At 46.3% G+C, this 16,087-nt stretch overlaps 1 long non-coding RNA gene across 1 annotated transcript in view; it reads left to right on the forward strand.

Annotated features, from left to right (window-relative positions):
* Positions 1–6,077, forward strand: part of LOC144320787 (uncharacterized) — a 28,728-nt gene extending 22,651 nt beyond the window's left edge. Inside the window, exon 3 of the long non-coding RNA XR_013386425.1 lies at positions 5,778–6,077. This is a non-coding gene — a long non-coding RNA (uncharacterized LOC144320787). The remainder of the gene's footprint in view (positions 1–5,777) is intronic.
* The last annotated feature ends 10,010 nt before the right edge of the window (positions 6,078–16,087 follow it).

Here is a 16,087-nt window from a genome sequence, read left to right on the forward strand (position 1 = left end):
TAGACTCTATTACCAAAACAGTGCCAAATGGACTTTCTGGAAAGAAAGCATTGTGATTGAAAGTCCTAGGAGAACCCTATCTCCTGAGCTCCTTTTTACATGCCCATACACACACACAAGGGGAAAACTGAGTGGTTTTGAAACCAAAGTATCCCATACAAAAACAATCATATGTCAAAATTTGAGAATGCAAAAAGAATTCTAATTACGACACCAAGAGGAACAGTTATGAAATACCAATAATGGTTGATAAATGCTCAGCCTATTCGGTGAAACACATAAACAAACCTTTGGCCAGAAGCATGGACATTCGCAGGTCACCATCAGGGTGATAAAGGCTCCGAACACACCTCCGACAAGGGGAAGGTTATTAGAGAACCAGGTGTCTCCCCTTTGATAAGTGCTGCTCTCTGAGAAGTGCAGCTTGATAGGGAGCTGGAAATAATCAACCAGTGTTTTGCAAAGGGCTCTCCTAGGTCCTCTTGGGTTCTCATGCAGCCCATTCTGGGGCCTCCCATCTTCCCTCCTGGTTGTCAAAACAAGTCTGTGGGAGAGGCATTCTCAGGAATGTATGATGCTTTGTTTAATATGGAAAATGATCCTCCCGAGGCCTGGGACGAAATGAAGAAGCAGATTTCCTCTGCAACCTTCACAATACAAACTCCAAGGGAAGGAGCGGTTTAAAAGGGTGCATCAGATAGATGCCAGATTTGAAGCTCCTTCAGAAAGTGAGTGTTTCTGAGTTGAACTGCAGGCATCCAAAGGGTTAAGTCGACTCTGCGGACTGTGACTCCTCCTGAGCTGTCCTCTCTCATTCTCTTCTTTTAAGGATCTTATTAAGATGGGAACTGTTTACTCACAGCTTAGAGAAGGAGGATGGGAGGAAAGTACTCTCCTTTTCTAATGCAGAGAGTTACTACCCTCTGTAGGGGTGATGGAATTTTTAAAAGGATTAGCATACAAGGAAACACATTGCACCTAACTAGGCTCTTCATTCTGAATCTCAGTCTCCTGACCTACTGCTGTAGGATCTTACTCTGAATCTCCATTTCCTCCCCCCATAAAATGCGGCTAGAACTGACCTCAGAATTGTTGCAAGGATTAAATTAGTGAAACAGATTAAAATGTCATCTCAGCACCTGATATGCGGCATCCAGGAAACAGTGGCTGTTATTATAATTGACTTTCCATTGCTGGCTTATTCACAAGCCCTATAAATTTTGTGCAGAAGAATCAATAGTGAAAAATCAATTATTGTGCAGGTAGGCAGTGTAAGCTTTCAGAGTATAGAGACATAATTTAATAATGAAGTGTTGAAATCCATGTGATTATTACTCCTGAGACTCTGAACAGACACACTCCTACAAGATTCAACTAGTACATTCTACTACAATGCAGTGGAAGGGCTTGGGTTTTCAGCCAGGCAGACATGAGTTCCAGTTCCAGCAGCACTACCATTTCGTCATGGAATCATGGAACAGTTACTCAGAAAATAATATGTGAGGTTTACAAAGCATTTACATGTTTTGATAATTTTATAATGTCATGTTTTCTTTTTATAGTCAATGATATTTTAATAGCAAGACTTTGCATTTTTAAAAAAATTGAATATTTAAGAACACTTTCAAATTTTTGGTTTTATTTTTATTTTTTAAAAGACTTAGGCGCACCTCGGTGGTTCAGTTGGTTAAGCATCTGCCTTTGGCTTAATTTACGATCCCAGAGTCCTGGGATCAAGCCCCACCTGCTTCTCCTTCTCCCACTACGCCCCGCCTCGTGCTTTCTCTCCCTATTTCTTTCTATTTTTCTCTCAAATAAATAAAATATTTTAAAAATAAAAATAAATAACAAAAGATGTGTGTGTGGTTTTTTTTTTTAAATAAGCTGTATCCCCAACACGGGGCTTGAACTCACAACCCTGAGATCACAACGACTGAGCCAGCCAGGCACCCCCGGTTTATTTTTTTTTTTTTAAGATTTATTTATTCATGAGAAACACAGAGAGAGAGAGGAGAGAGAGAGAGAGAGAGAGAGGCAGAGACACAGGCAGACGGAGAAGCAGGCTCCATGCAAGGAGCCTGATGTGGGACTCGATCCGGGTCTCCAGGATCACACCCTGGGCTACAGGCGGCGCTAAACCGCTGCGCCACCCGGGCTGCCCCCAGGTTTATTTTTAAATTAGAGAAATATAGGGACACTGACTCGGGGCTTGATCCCACCATCCTGTGATCATGACCTCATCTGAAACCAAGAGTCGGTGCTCAACTGAGTCACCCAGGCACCCCAAAAATAAAATCTTTTTTAAAAACTCCAAGAACTATATTGCATGGTTTGGAAAACAGAAGAGAGAGAAGAATCATAATTTAAGCCTCCAAACACATCTCTACTGTGTAGTGTCTTGTGTTGAAAGCACTGTCAGGAGCACAACACTATCTTTCTTACCTGTATTACCTCCTCTACTCTCTCAGTTGTTTTATTCGATTGTTATCAGACTCACACACACACACACACACACACATCCCACACACACATATAACACAAACAACACACAACAGGAAAAGGCAAAATACACAGACTTCAAGGATTCTATCGAGTGGACCTGCGCTGCCTTACAGCCCTTATCAATCTTCTATCTGCCCAGGAAACATTGGTTCTTGGCTAATGTGGGCATTATCAGGAAGGAAACCTCAGAGAATCTTGAATCTCATCCTGCTGACATTTAATCCCCTTGGGTCTTTGCCTCTAGATTCACGGTACTATCAAATGTTATTCATCCTAAAGTCTCTATCAAATACCTGAGGAATGATGACCCCCCCACCACCACCAAAAAAAAGAAAGAATGGGAGAAATACAGAAGCTGGTCATGGGAACATCTGATGTACTTAGCACTTTCCTATTTGGAAAGGCAAATGTGAACATGGACCTCCATAGAATTAAAGAGAAAATAAACTCCACAGAAACACATCATTTTCTGAAATCTCTGGCAAAGGGACAGACAGTGAAGAAAGGTGAAGACAACTCATGACACTCCTTCACACAGAAGATAACAAACCTGGAAACTCTTTGCCCTGAGACAAGCTGATACGGGCAATAAAAATCCAAATAAATAAACCCAAAGAGGTTCAGGCGTGGAAGGCAGGGGGGAAGTGTCATCAGATAAGATACATGACACATAGGTTAAATTTTAATTTCAGACAAACAACAAATAATTATTCAGTGTAAGCATATCCCATGCATTCTTTGGGACATACTTAAACTAAAAAATGTATTTGTCGTTAATCTGAAATTACAACTTGGTGTACTGTATTTTGATTTGCTAAATCTAGCAGTCCTACTTAAGAAGGGGAAACTAAGGGGTGCCTGGGTGGCTCAGGTGGTTGGGCATGATCTCTGGGTCCTGGGATCTGGGATGGAGCCCCAGGTCGTCTGGCTCCCTGCTCATCAGGGAGCCTGCTTCTCCCTCTCCCCACTGCTCCTGTTCTATCTCTCCCAAATAAATAATCTTTTAAAAAAGAAGAAGAAGAAGGGGAAGCTAGGCAGAAGAAAAAAGAGGCAGAGATCCCAAACAATAAAATTAAGTGAGAGCAAAATGTGAAAGATTACAAAAAAAAGTTTGGGTCTCATTTATGAATAACAGTGCCATTAACATTTACAAAAAGAATGTGAAGGGTTTCCTAATCGAGTCTCTAAAATTTAGACTATTTCCTGTCACAGAGGGCAACTGTGTCTATCAGTGCCTCCCGGGTGCCTTTCAGCAGCAAACCCCTTGCAGATGGAGGTGGAGGTTAGCATTAGGCATTCATGTTTCCTCCCCATCCAGTCTCTACCTTCTCAGAGGTCAACCCCTGTTTCCAAGAGAGCCTGTTCGACCTGGTGCTGCCCTCAATTCACAGGATCCTACTAAGCACTGGGTGGTACGTAAACATGAGCAGGACCAGGTCCCAGGGAAAACACTCAATATATGTAAGTGTTGAATGAATACCTCAATCAACACTTTCTCTTCAAAGGCCTGCCTGCCTCCCAACCCCCCATTCCTTGATCACCTCTGTTTTCCTTGTAGAAACTCCTTAGCTTCCCTCCACCTTGTGCTCTAATAAAACCTGCACAGTGACCCAGATGAATGAATAAATGTCAGGCCACATGGACAGGATGAAATTTTGTTCATGGGCCCACCTGAAACTGCATGCTCTTCGCAGGCAACTACCACATCCCGTTTATCTTTAAGTGGCTCTGATCTCCCTTGACATATTATGGTGACTTGTGTCACTTGGGGAGCGAGGTTTTCCCCGTGGTAGTGGTAGTTGCATGTGAGAAATCTGCTTGAAAAAGTAATCCTGCGCAGATGGGTGAGTAGGGCCCATAAAGCCTGACTCGGGCCGACGTTAAGTGTAGGCATCTGATAAGTATTTGGGTCTGTTCAGGAAGTAGCTGGCCCGTGAAATCAGATAGGGGGAGGAAGTTTGTCCCTGGGAGGGCCCCCTCACAACGGAGTCCACGGACCCAGTGACACAGGAATGCTTGCTAGGCTGGGGGTGCTGTGTGAACGTGGGCCCCAGGGAGCCTTGGCCAGGACTCATTTCCCTCTGCCTCCACTCCAGTGTCACCGTGAGTGCAGCCAAAGCTTGCTGAATGACTGTGTCCATCTTAAAGAGTGAGGTGTCCCGGGATTGTCTGTGATTCAGTAATGCCTGCTGTTTGCCTTCTCCCATTGTAAATGTATCAGCTTGTTGAATGAGACACGGTTCAGCACATTGATGTCGGAAGATTTCCACTGACAGCCACAACTACAGACACAGGACGGTGAGGTTACAAAATCCTTTTACTCAGAGACTTTTTAAAAATCTCATTCGTTCTCTGTTCCCCTCGATGCCTGGTTTGTGACAGGTTCTCAGCAGATATTAGCTGAATGACTACATGAATAAATGTAGTAATAAATGAATAATATGAAATATTAAATGAATAAATGAATTCATGAATAAATGAATGAGTGAATGGCGGACGTTAAAATCTTCTTAGAGTTATGAAGAATGGAACTCGAGACCAGGCCACATGCCACAGTGGGAAAAGCCCCAGAGCAGTCACAGCTTTACCACATACTGGTCTTGTGATTAGGTCAAGTCACTTAAACTCCATGACCTTCAGCTTCTGAGGCTATAAACAGAAATAATCTCCTGCCTTAATAAGTGGTTTTGAGAATCAAGTGAGATTTCATATCTGAAAGTGGCTGTTATATGGATCTAAGATCATCAGATAGGATTCAAAACCCAATTCTCTCTACCTTCAGCTATGGGATCTTGCTCAAGTGAATTAACCTGCTCAGGCCTCAGTTTTCTCGTCGACAAAATGGGAATAATAATCACACCACCAACTTCACTGAATTGTCATTAAACTTAAATGAGACTGTATGTACATGAATGGCTACACATACATGGCAAGCCCGTGCTAGTTTCTCTTCTCTGGGCTTCCATTCTTTGCATTTTTTCTAAATGGGTTATTATTGTGCATTGCCGGCACTTATTCTCTGCCAATCTGCCAGCTGGTAAGTAAATTAATTAGGTGATAAGTGATTCCTTTTTATTATTATTATTATTATTATTATTATTATTATTATTTTGATGATGATTATTAAAGCAGGCGGCTGTCTGATTGGCCACAGGTCATGCATGCAAAGCAGCCGCAGTGGTATCTCAGGATTGTTTCCTTATCGAGAACCTGCACCCAGGTGTTTCCTCATCTTACGACCCACCCTCTAGGTTTCCTCAAATTGTGTCTTTCAGATGAGACCCACCCACTGGAGTTGAGCTTTGAAGGAATTGACCCTGGTGTGCGTGAGGAAGTACTTCAATGATGATGGCCCTGGCCACTCTTTCGGGAAAACTCTGTCACCTCTCCCTTGACCCCTCCTCACCCGCAAATCCTCAGGCAAAAGCAGAAGAATTAAGCAAGCCTTCCACTAGAAGCAACCATTAACCTAGTTTTCATTGTCTCCAAACCTGCCTGACTATAGCAGATAGGAATCTGGGTGGTTTTTTGTTTTTCTTTTTTTTTTTTAAATAAATCACTTTAAGACTCCTGAACAGTGTGCTGATTTACACTAGTCATCTCTCTTCTTAAGCCACCATATCAGTTTATTGACTCTTGTTCTATTTGGTTGGTAGATGCCGCCCTTTTAAAGGCATCGTAAATGTACTGTTGCTGTCAATGCCGGGTTTCAAGCTCTCACAATCTAAAACCCCAGAAAAGGTTACACCAAGAGTCCCGTACACCTCCGTGCTAGTGACAACACGCTGGGACCTCTAATCCCAAAACCCTGGGTCAAGGTCTTCTGTCCCTTATCACTTGTTTTCACTGAGGCTAAACGCATCTGTTTGGTATGTGAATAGATTTTTTAACTCCTTTCACAGAGACTAGTGCTTGAGACAAAGTCAGCCCAGGCTCTGCACTTTGTCATTATTTCAGCAACCCACTAGCTTGATATTAAAAATAGCTTTGTCTGGTCCATCGAGATCAGACCCAGGAGACAGGCGCCTGCTATTCTAATCTCGGTTTCACAAATAGCTCTCTATGGGCTCAAGCATCTATCAACACTTCCAGGGGTCTCTAGTCATAAAACAGGTCCAGGCCTTGGTACCTAGAAAGGTAGGCTCTACTTGACTCTCCTGAGCCGTCTAGGAAGTCAACGTGAGGCCTACACAGTCCTGTTCCCGCTATGGACCACCAACTGTGGCTTGAAACTGGGAAGCAGTTAAGAGCATCCCCCACACTTAGGGTATCCTGCATTTCCCAGGCCAGAACCTACAAAAGCTTCCCTCAAACAAGGCTGGTAAACAGGCTGCCCATCCCCCTCTTCCCCCCACCTCTCCCCCATGCTGTCCCCTCAACCCCCACCCCCAAGCCCATCTTGTACTCTGTGAAAGACCATAGACCCTGCCGTTGCCAAGGGAACCAAGCCTTTTATTCCATCCCAGTGACTGGCTGGTTGAGGCTGAGGAGTAGGGTAACAACTGGTGCCCAGGCCTCTGCAAGCCCCCCCAACAGACCCCCCCTTTTTCTCAGAGGGGGAGGGGTGGACTGTGCCCCCAGTGCCTTTTCCCCCACCCCAGCTGGGTGGGACGGAGCCCCTGGGCTCTCAGGAACTCGCTGACTGCGAGCTAGGGGAGACCAGTGCTCCCCCAGCCCTCCTCTGGCCCTGGCCCTTTCCAGAGGACAATAGCCTCCATGCAAGGAAGAATTCCATCGCCCAGGGTTCAAGTCTCCAAGGAGCTGCCGGGGCCTCTGTTTGGCCTGGAGTGGGCTCTGAGGAGCCGCTGCAGCTGCCTGGCTTGTTTTCCCCCTTGCTGTGTTTTATTTTTAACCCCTGAGCTGCCAGGGATTGTTTTCCCCCCAGTCAGTGCCTGGGAACTGAGGGAGGAAAGAAATAACGCTTTGTTCCCTTTGGGGAACTAATTGGGAGAGACAGGCGTTATGGGCAGCTCAGTCCCATTAGGGTGTGAGGCTCCCACCACCCCGACACACAGGGTCCGCTTCGGCCCATGTCCACCCCAGGGGGCTCGGAGAGGGGGTGCCACGAAGGAGGCCCCAGGGCCTGGGGCACAGGCAGATTCCAAAAGCAGCCCAGAGCCACGTTTTGGAACTCAGAAGACATTCAGGATAGAGGGATACTGGGAACTGGAAAGGTCTACTCTTTCCCATTTCCTAACCCCAAACCAACCAACTCCCACTTTTCTCTCCCTGCCGTTTCTACCCAGATCTGCATCAAAAAACTCTGGAAGAAAAGTAAAGGACCTCGGAGAGAGAGAGAGAGAAAAAAGGAAAATCAGGACATGATGCTTTCAAACACTAGGTTAATAAATGGGAAACACCACTAGCAGTCCCACTTTTAAGTTCACCAAAAATTATTTTTACTCAGGAATTTCGTTTCATCGCATATCAGTTTAAAATCAACGAAAACTTGGTCCATTGTCATTTTGTTTTACTATGGAATGGATTCTGGGCAACCCGGGTGGCTCAGTGGTTTAGCACCTGCCTTCAACCCGGGGCATGGTCCTGGAGACCAGGGATTGAGTCCCACGTCGGGCTCCCTGCATGGAGCCTGCTTCTCCCTCTACCTGTGTCTCTGCCTCTCTCTCTCTCTGTGTGTCTCTCATGAATTAAAAAAAAAATTATATATATATATAGAATGGATCCCAAGCAGGGATCAAAAAAAATTTAAGGATTATTTTGATCCCATTTAGAAACAGAGCACATTTTCTTCTTTTTCTTGTCTGTGGGGGGGGAGGGGTCATAATTATTTGTATTTATTGAATACTAGCTTTGTGCCATGTGTGTGTATGTAGGGGGCAGGTTTCCCAGTCTTACTGAGATGTAATTGGGGGCACCTGGATGGCTCAGTGGTTGAGCAACTGCCTTTGGCTCAGGTCATGATCCTGGAGTCCTGGGATCGAGTCCCGCATCGGGCTCCCTGCATGGAGCCTGCTTCTCCCTCTGCCTATATCTCTGGCCTCTCTGTGTCTATCATGAATAAATAAATAAATAAATTTTAAAAAGAGATGTAATTGATATCAGAGCAAATTTTTCAGAAATCATCAACCTCCTCCAATTCTAGCAACCCAAGTAATTATTATGCATCCAGGTACATTCGAGGAAGGACAGCTCATCTATCCACCAAGAGTAGGTGAGAAAAGAAAACGATCTGGTGGCACAGCAGAACACAAGCCAGGCCTAAGCCGTGGCTAGATGCAGGGGATGGTCTGCAATAGGTATCTCAGTACTGGGCACGTGTGCTTCACTCCCTGACAGAGGGTCCCCAACCCTGGTGTGTCAGCAGGTGGGGAAGAGGACAGAGACAAAAGGTTACATTGACATTGGAGGAATGCAGATTGGTGCCTAATGCATAGACACATGCAATAGAAATAACAATTTTATTAAAACTTTGGCCTTGTTAACTTCACACATGCAGCTGCAGCTCTGGCTTCCCCTATTAAATCCTGCTGACTCAGGGTCCCCACACTGTGGATGACCTATCCTTCCTCCAGTGTAGCAAGACTACATTTTCAGGAAGCTGTTAGGCCCAGTGAAGCAACTCAGAGCTCAGGAAAAGAGTATCATGCCTTGTAGAGCTGGGGTTTAACCATCCCCCAGGAATTTCCCAGCATACAGACAAAGGCTTTGGGAGTGAGAGCAGCAGATGGAGGGGTGAGTCAAGCTGAGACCCTGCACCCCTAAGTCTGGCTGAGACTCCCCTCACATCCTCCCATGCGCCATGTCTGCATCTGGTCTAAGTTCATGGAGCCCCAAAATCCTGCACCTCAATCTGCATTCTCCACGACATCAGTGGCCACGCCTGGGATGGCTCCAGGGCCCACCACACCACTCATTCATTCATTGTCTTTGAGGAGCTGCTTGCAGCCCTGCACCAGGCCTCCTCAGACCCCCGGCTCCCTGATACATATAGCCTGTCTACAAAGGCTATATGCCCCCAACAGTATTGACTGTGCATTTGAACCATCTGTATTTTTTTTCAGATTTTTAAAAAAGATTTTATTTATTTATTCATGAGAGACACACAGAGAGAGTCAGAGACACAGTCAGAGGGAGAAGCAGGCTCCATGCAGGGGGCCCAAATGGGGACTCGATCCTAAAACCCTTGGATCACGACCTGAGCCAAAGGCAGATGCTCAACCACTGAGCCACCCAGGTACCCTTTGTCAGATTTTCTTAACTGACAAACTGGCAAACTACTGGCCACTCAGAGACTGGCCAGGAATAAGATGGCACCTCAATGTGGCCATTTTCACAACAAAACCCATGGCTGGTGCCAAATTCTTGAATCAAATAGGAAGGAGGAACCCATGAGAATAATAATAACTAAAAGTTACAGAGGAGTGGCACACCAAGACTGTCCTGGATGCGCCTTCTGTGTTTTAATTTATTTTCATCTCATGACAACCCTATAAGTGAAAGACTATTGTTTTTCTATTGTATGGCTGAGGGAATCAAAGCGAGGTTGCAAACCAGGTGATCCCAAGTGCAGTAGCCTCCCAGGAAAGCCCTATCAGGAAGCCTGGACTATGTGCCCAGGGTCCCTCCCAGCATGCCCATGTTCGTCCCCCTCCTCTGCCCCACCACCCCGCTGCAACATCACCTGGCTTCTGTACTACAAGAAAGATGCAAGGGGCCCCTCCAGAAGCTTAAGGAGATAGGCGTGTGGTTTAAGTGAGCAAATGCGGCTGGAGAGCCAGGAGAGCCGGGGCCCATCCGCTTCGGCCCTGATGCATAGGAACACTGGCAGCTGTTCTGGCTCTTATGCTCACGCTCCCCCTCGGGCAGCCACAGGCCTCCCAGCCCTCCCGGGTGCCCACCAGCCTCACATGCTACGCAGAACCATGACAGGCCGCACGTGTCGGCGCGAGGGCGGCCCCAGACAGCGCAAACCTGACAAATAACCACTCGCCTCACACGTGAGCCTTATGGTGCACTTTTCAGTGTTTGGGGAACTATGTGTTCTTTTGAAATGTGTCTGTTTGGGCCATGAGTAAGTATTGGGGGAGAGGGGACGGGTGCCTTTTTCCAGTTAATGAAGAAGATTTCATGGAAGAAGAAGATTTTCTTAGTCACATTTCCTGTTTCACAGTGACCTTTTAAAAGGAAACCCACAAATAAAGCTGTGCCAAGGCCTGCTTACAAGATCTACCCACAGGTATAATAAAGATGATCTAAATAAAGACTACAGTGGGCCAGGCTTACCCTGAATCAGTGGAAATAATAAGACACTAAAGAGATATGATGAGCCAAGGTAGAGGGGATGGTGGTGCTCTGTAAACTGCAAAAAAAAAAAAAAAAACCACAACAACAACATCTAAGAGACTGGCCTGAGTGTTCAACAGGGATCCGAGCAAGGAAGGAGAGAAACTGCATGGTGATCTTTTCACAGGTCTCTATGTACTTAGGGCTTAGCCTCTTGTTATAAAACAGAGGCTTGAGATATGGAGAGATGCTCCGAGTGATTTCCAAAGAAGTGTGATGACTGGGTTGTAAAATCGGCAATGGGAATCGAGATCATTTAGTCCGGCAAGGAAAGAAACAAGAGATCACTGAAGAAGTGTAAAGTTGGCCAGCCCTGATTGTTCAACAGGCGACGGTAGAGGTGCATTTCTCTAGCTACTGGGTGCAGATGGACAGGTCCAGACGGGAGCATCCACGTGGAATGTTCAAGAACGCACTGAAGATGACTGGAGTGTGGAGCAGGTTACCACAGCTAGGGATGGCCTTACCTTCTCCAGGAGAGTTGGACAATCAGATTTCAGAGCCTCAGTCCTGATGGGATGAAAGGGACCAACTATTGCCAACGTTTATATGTAGTCAAGAACAATTCCACAGAGATTTTAGGCTTGGAAACCTTTGTTTTGCTTTAACGATGGAGGCCTGGAATCGGGCTCAGGTTGAAAATCAAGCAAGGAAAGCCATGAAAACGTTAGCAAAAATGGAGTAGGAGCAGAGAGAGGAGAGGCAGCTGATGACCTTAGAGTTAGAGGGTTTGGTTGTTGATTTGAGGGTTTGGATTGGTTGGGTTTTTTGTCAAAAATAAAAAAGTATATTTTTATTTTATTTTTTGGATAGGTAATATAATCACAGGATCAGAAATAAAAACACAGAAGGGCACCTGGGTGACTCAATCAGGTAAGCATCCGACTCTTGATTTCAGCTCAAGTCATGATCTCAGGGTTATGAGTTCAAGGCCCGCATTGGGCTCTGTGCCGGGTGTGGAGCCTGCTTAACATTCTCTATCGCCTGAGTGGCTCAGCAGTTGAGGGTCTGCCTTTGGCTGAGGGCGTGATCCCAGTCCAGGGATTGAGTCCCACATCAGGCTCCCTGTGAGGAGCCTGCTTCTCCCTCTGCCTGTGTCTCTGCCTCTCTCTGTGTGTCTCTCATGAATAAATAAATAAATAATCTTAAAAAAATACAAAAGGATTCTCTCTCTCCCTCTCCCTCTGCCCCTCTCTCCACCTCACTCTAAAAAAAAAAAGAAAGAAAGAAAAACGCAGAAGGTAATAGGTCATGTCTTCCTCCTATCTTGTCCCCCATCTGTCCAGTTCTTATACCCACATCCCTATCTTTATTCATTTCTTACATATTTTGCTTGTGTAGTTACAAGCAAATACGATTACAGATAATTCCTTTTACATTCCTTTTTTTTTGCACTGAGGTAGCATAATACCATGTATACATGGTATTGTGCCCCAGGCTTTTTCACCCAACAAAGTATTCCAGAATTCTTACCCTATCAGTAGGTAGGGAGCTTTCTGATGCCTTTCTGCTCAGGGAGAGAGCGCGAGAGCCCTGAGGTGTTTCTGACTGGAATACCTCCGCGTTTCTACCAGCTTCCATGTCTCTCGCCCAATCAACTCCATTCCTAGAATTTTCATCCAAACCGAGTTCTTTTGAAATCCTCCACCGGCCTCAAGTCTTCTTCAACCCTTCTGTCCACCCCAGCAGATTTTGCACGCAGGCACCATATCCGGCAAAATCCCTGTAAAATTTAAAACAGTCTGCTTGACAGAGAAGAAAGTGATGTTGCAGAGAGAGAACTGTCAGGCCTCTGTGTCCCCAGAGGGCCCCTGGACCTTCGCCACCAGGATGGCACCTTCCTCTGCCAGAACTCAAGCTTCAGGTGGCCCCTCACTGTGGGGCTCTGTGCCACAAGAGCTGAAGCCCAGGGCCTCACTCATCATGAGGAAAACCGCCCCCCTTCTGGGCTGCCCCCCCCCTTGTGTCCTCAGTGCCCTCCTCAGTTCTGTCAGACTCGGCTGCCCTCTTCCCACACCTGACGTCCCAGGTTGCTTCCTGTCCTCCTCCAGCCCCAGTCAGCCTGGAAGTGGAGCCCAGGGGATGCCGTCTTGGGGATCTGGAGGCTTCTCTCTGCCAGTCTCAGGCGGGGGAGGCCTGAGAGCTGGTCAGATGGTGACTACAGAGCCCGCGCTCCTCAGCAGAGCATGGTTGAGAAGGAGGGAAGGCAGGAAGGAACTCTGCTGGGCCACCATGCCGCATCTCACCGGGCCCATGGGGTTATTCCCAGGCCCATACTCTTCGAGACCACCCTTCAACTGCTTCATGTTCCCAGGGGGTCTCCATCTGCTGGTCCGTAGCTCTCCTTGAAAGAACATTTTGAAAGGTGGCCTGTGTGGTGGCTATGAGCCCTGGGTTTAGGGTCAGGCAGACGCAGGTTTGTGTCCTGGCTCTGCCCCTAACAGCAATGTGACCTGCCCATTAACCTCTTAGAGATTGAGTTTCCTTATCTCCAAAACGGGAATAATACCTGTTTCAAAGGATTACTATGGGAATTAAACTAAGGTGGTTCTAGGAAAAGTCTCAGTCTGGCATATCACCTGCTCAGAGAGTGGTCACAGTCATCTCTCTCCTGCCCCTGAGCACTGGTGACAAGTGAACCCCTGGTCATGGGCACAGGCTGACTTTGAGGAGCCTCACACAGGTGGCAGCTGCAGGTGAAGGAGAGCATCAGGTGGCCAGTAAGTTGGCAATCTCAGTATGGGCCCCTCCATCCTAAATTTCAAGGGACAGAAAAGGACCTTCTGCTTCTCGCTTGGTGTCTCCAAAAGCATCACCACTAAAATAAAAATAAAAATAAAAATAAATAAAAATTAAAAAAAAAAAAGCATCACCACTGCCGGAACCCATGAGGCTCAGATGTCAATTTAGAGGGGGCCCCTCAGACAGCCCGAGTGGCTCAGCGGTTTAGCGCCGCCTTCAGCCCAGGGTGTGATCCTGGAGACCTGAGATCGAGTCCCGCATCAGACTCCCTGCATGGAGCCTGCTTCTCCCTCTGCCTGTGTCTGTGCCTCTCTCTCTCTCTCTCTCTCTCTCATGAATAAATAAATAAAATATTTAAAAAAAAATAGAGGAGGCCCCTCCTTCTATACACAGCCACGACCTGCTCAGCCAGCTAGTTTTTTCTGTAGCCCTGACATGCAGGTCTCGAGGACGATCAAGCCTGCTATGGTATGGCCACTCTGATGGGGAGCAAGGGGCCATGCTCCTCTGGCACCCATGATATCCCTCCTCTGCTGAGCCACCCAGAGGTTGTGAGGTCATATGCTGGCAGGGTCTTTACCCTGCCCATGCCCTGCGCCCAGACCAGACCCTACATAAAACAAAACAAAACAAAAGTACCTACAGTGCTCATATCCTACCACAGTTAGATAAAGTAGCCCCAGGAATGCATCCCCATCCAGGATCCTCCCTATCACAGCCTCTTTAGCAAGTGAGAATGGAGAGAGACCCACAACAATCTAATGCATGAGCACTGCCAGGGTTTGCCCAGGATAGGAGTCAGGAGGACCCCCAGTCCAGCTGTCTCCCCACAGGGTCACTCCAACATGCTGTACGTCCAGGGCTGTAACTGGACTGGATGGTAGGGAAGCTCCAACAGAATCTGAACAGAATAAATTCATGTGAACCCCAGCCATTTTTATCCTTGGATTCTTGCTTCGTACATTTACAAGTTACCTTAGCTTAATCAATTCTGTACCATTTTAAGATCCGCAAGGAGAATTGGCAATGCAAGATGGTAACAGGCCAGACCCATTAGACTCCCTGAGCTCCCGAGGGCAAGGATGCAGGGTAAACCCACCCCAGGGTCCAGCACCTTTTACAGCTTCCCTACCATGGCCCTTGAGACCTCTGACAGGACCCTACCCACTTACCAGTCTCATCTTGAGTCACACCCCCTGGGCTCCACCCACAGGACCCTCCCTCAGTTACTCTGGGTGTTTCCTCTTACCCTGGATAGGCAACCCTCCCTTCACCTGGCTAACCACTAATCCACCCTGTACATACACATTTGGATTTGAAACCTAAGTGCAGGATTTAGATTCATTTTAGCCACTTGAGATCTTCAGGATGCTGACCCCAGCCCCCTATGTCCTGCCTCAGTATTTCAATGTGTGATGCCCACAATTTTTTTATTTTCAATAAATAATACATTTTATTATTTATTTACTTTATTTATTTATTTGAGAGCCAGAGAGCACAAGCAGGGGGAGTGGCAGAGGGAAAGGGAGAAATAGGCTCCCCACTGAGCATGAAGCCTAATATGGGGCTTGATCCTAGGACCCTGGGATCATGACCTGAGCTGAAGGCAGATGCTTAACCAGCTGAGATACCCAGGTACCCCATGATGCCCACAACTTTCAAATGATCCTTCTGTTGTTTTTACTGTTGCGGCTGTTGTGGCTCCCTGTAAGTCGTCATTAAAGAGGTTGGATAGGAATGGGTTCTGTAGCCTGCTACTAGAGACTTCCCTCCTAGAAGCTGACATTGATCTCCTCATCTTCATGCTAATGGCAGAAGGACATGGTGGTTTTCCAGTTTGCTATGGAACAAACCACCTCAAACTTAGTGATATAAAATGCCAACCATTTTATTATGCTCACAGATTCTGTGAGCCAGGAATTTGGACAGAACATACCAGAGATGGGGCGCCTGTGTGGTTTGGTTGGTTAGACATCTGCCTTGGCTCAGGTCACAATCCCAGAGTCCTGAGATCGAGCCCCATGTTGGACTCCCTGCTCAGTGGGGAGTCTGCTTCTCCCTCTCCCTCTGTGTGCTCTCTCTCTCTCTCTGATAAATAAATAAATCTAAAAAAAAAAAAAAAGAACATATCAGATATGGCTTTTCTCAGCTCCAGCTGGGCAAAGTAGACTACAAGGGGAGGGAGGGTGACCTAAACAGTTGGAGGCTAGAGTTATCTAAAGGCTTCTTTGGGAGGGTAGGAGGATAAGGAAAATAGGTGAAAGGGATTAAAAGGTACAAACCTCCTGTTATAAAATAAGCAAATCACAGAAGAAAGTACAGTCAATTATATTGTAATAACTCTGTGTTATACTACACTTATATACATTATGAAATGTTCGCTATAATTGTCAAGTCACTATGTTGTATGCCTGAAACTAATATGTGTCAACTAAAATTTAAATTGTTAATGTTTTTAATAAATCCAAATGAACAAAATATCGATAAAAATAAAAGCAATTTGTATACTAAGGAAGGAAGAAGGCAGAAGATAGGCTTC

The sequence above is a fragment of the Canis aureus genome, chromosome 9 (assembly GCF_053574225.1).
Source record: "Canis aureus isolate CA01 chromosome 9, VMU_Caureus_v.1.0, whole genome shotgun sequence".
NCBI classification, from domain to species: domain Eukaryota; kingdom Metazoa; phylum Chordata; class Mammalia; order Carnivora; family Canidae; genus Canis; species Canis aureus.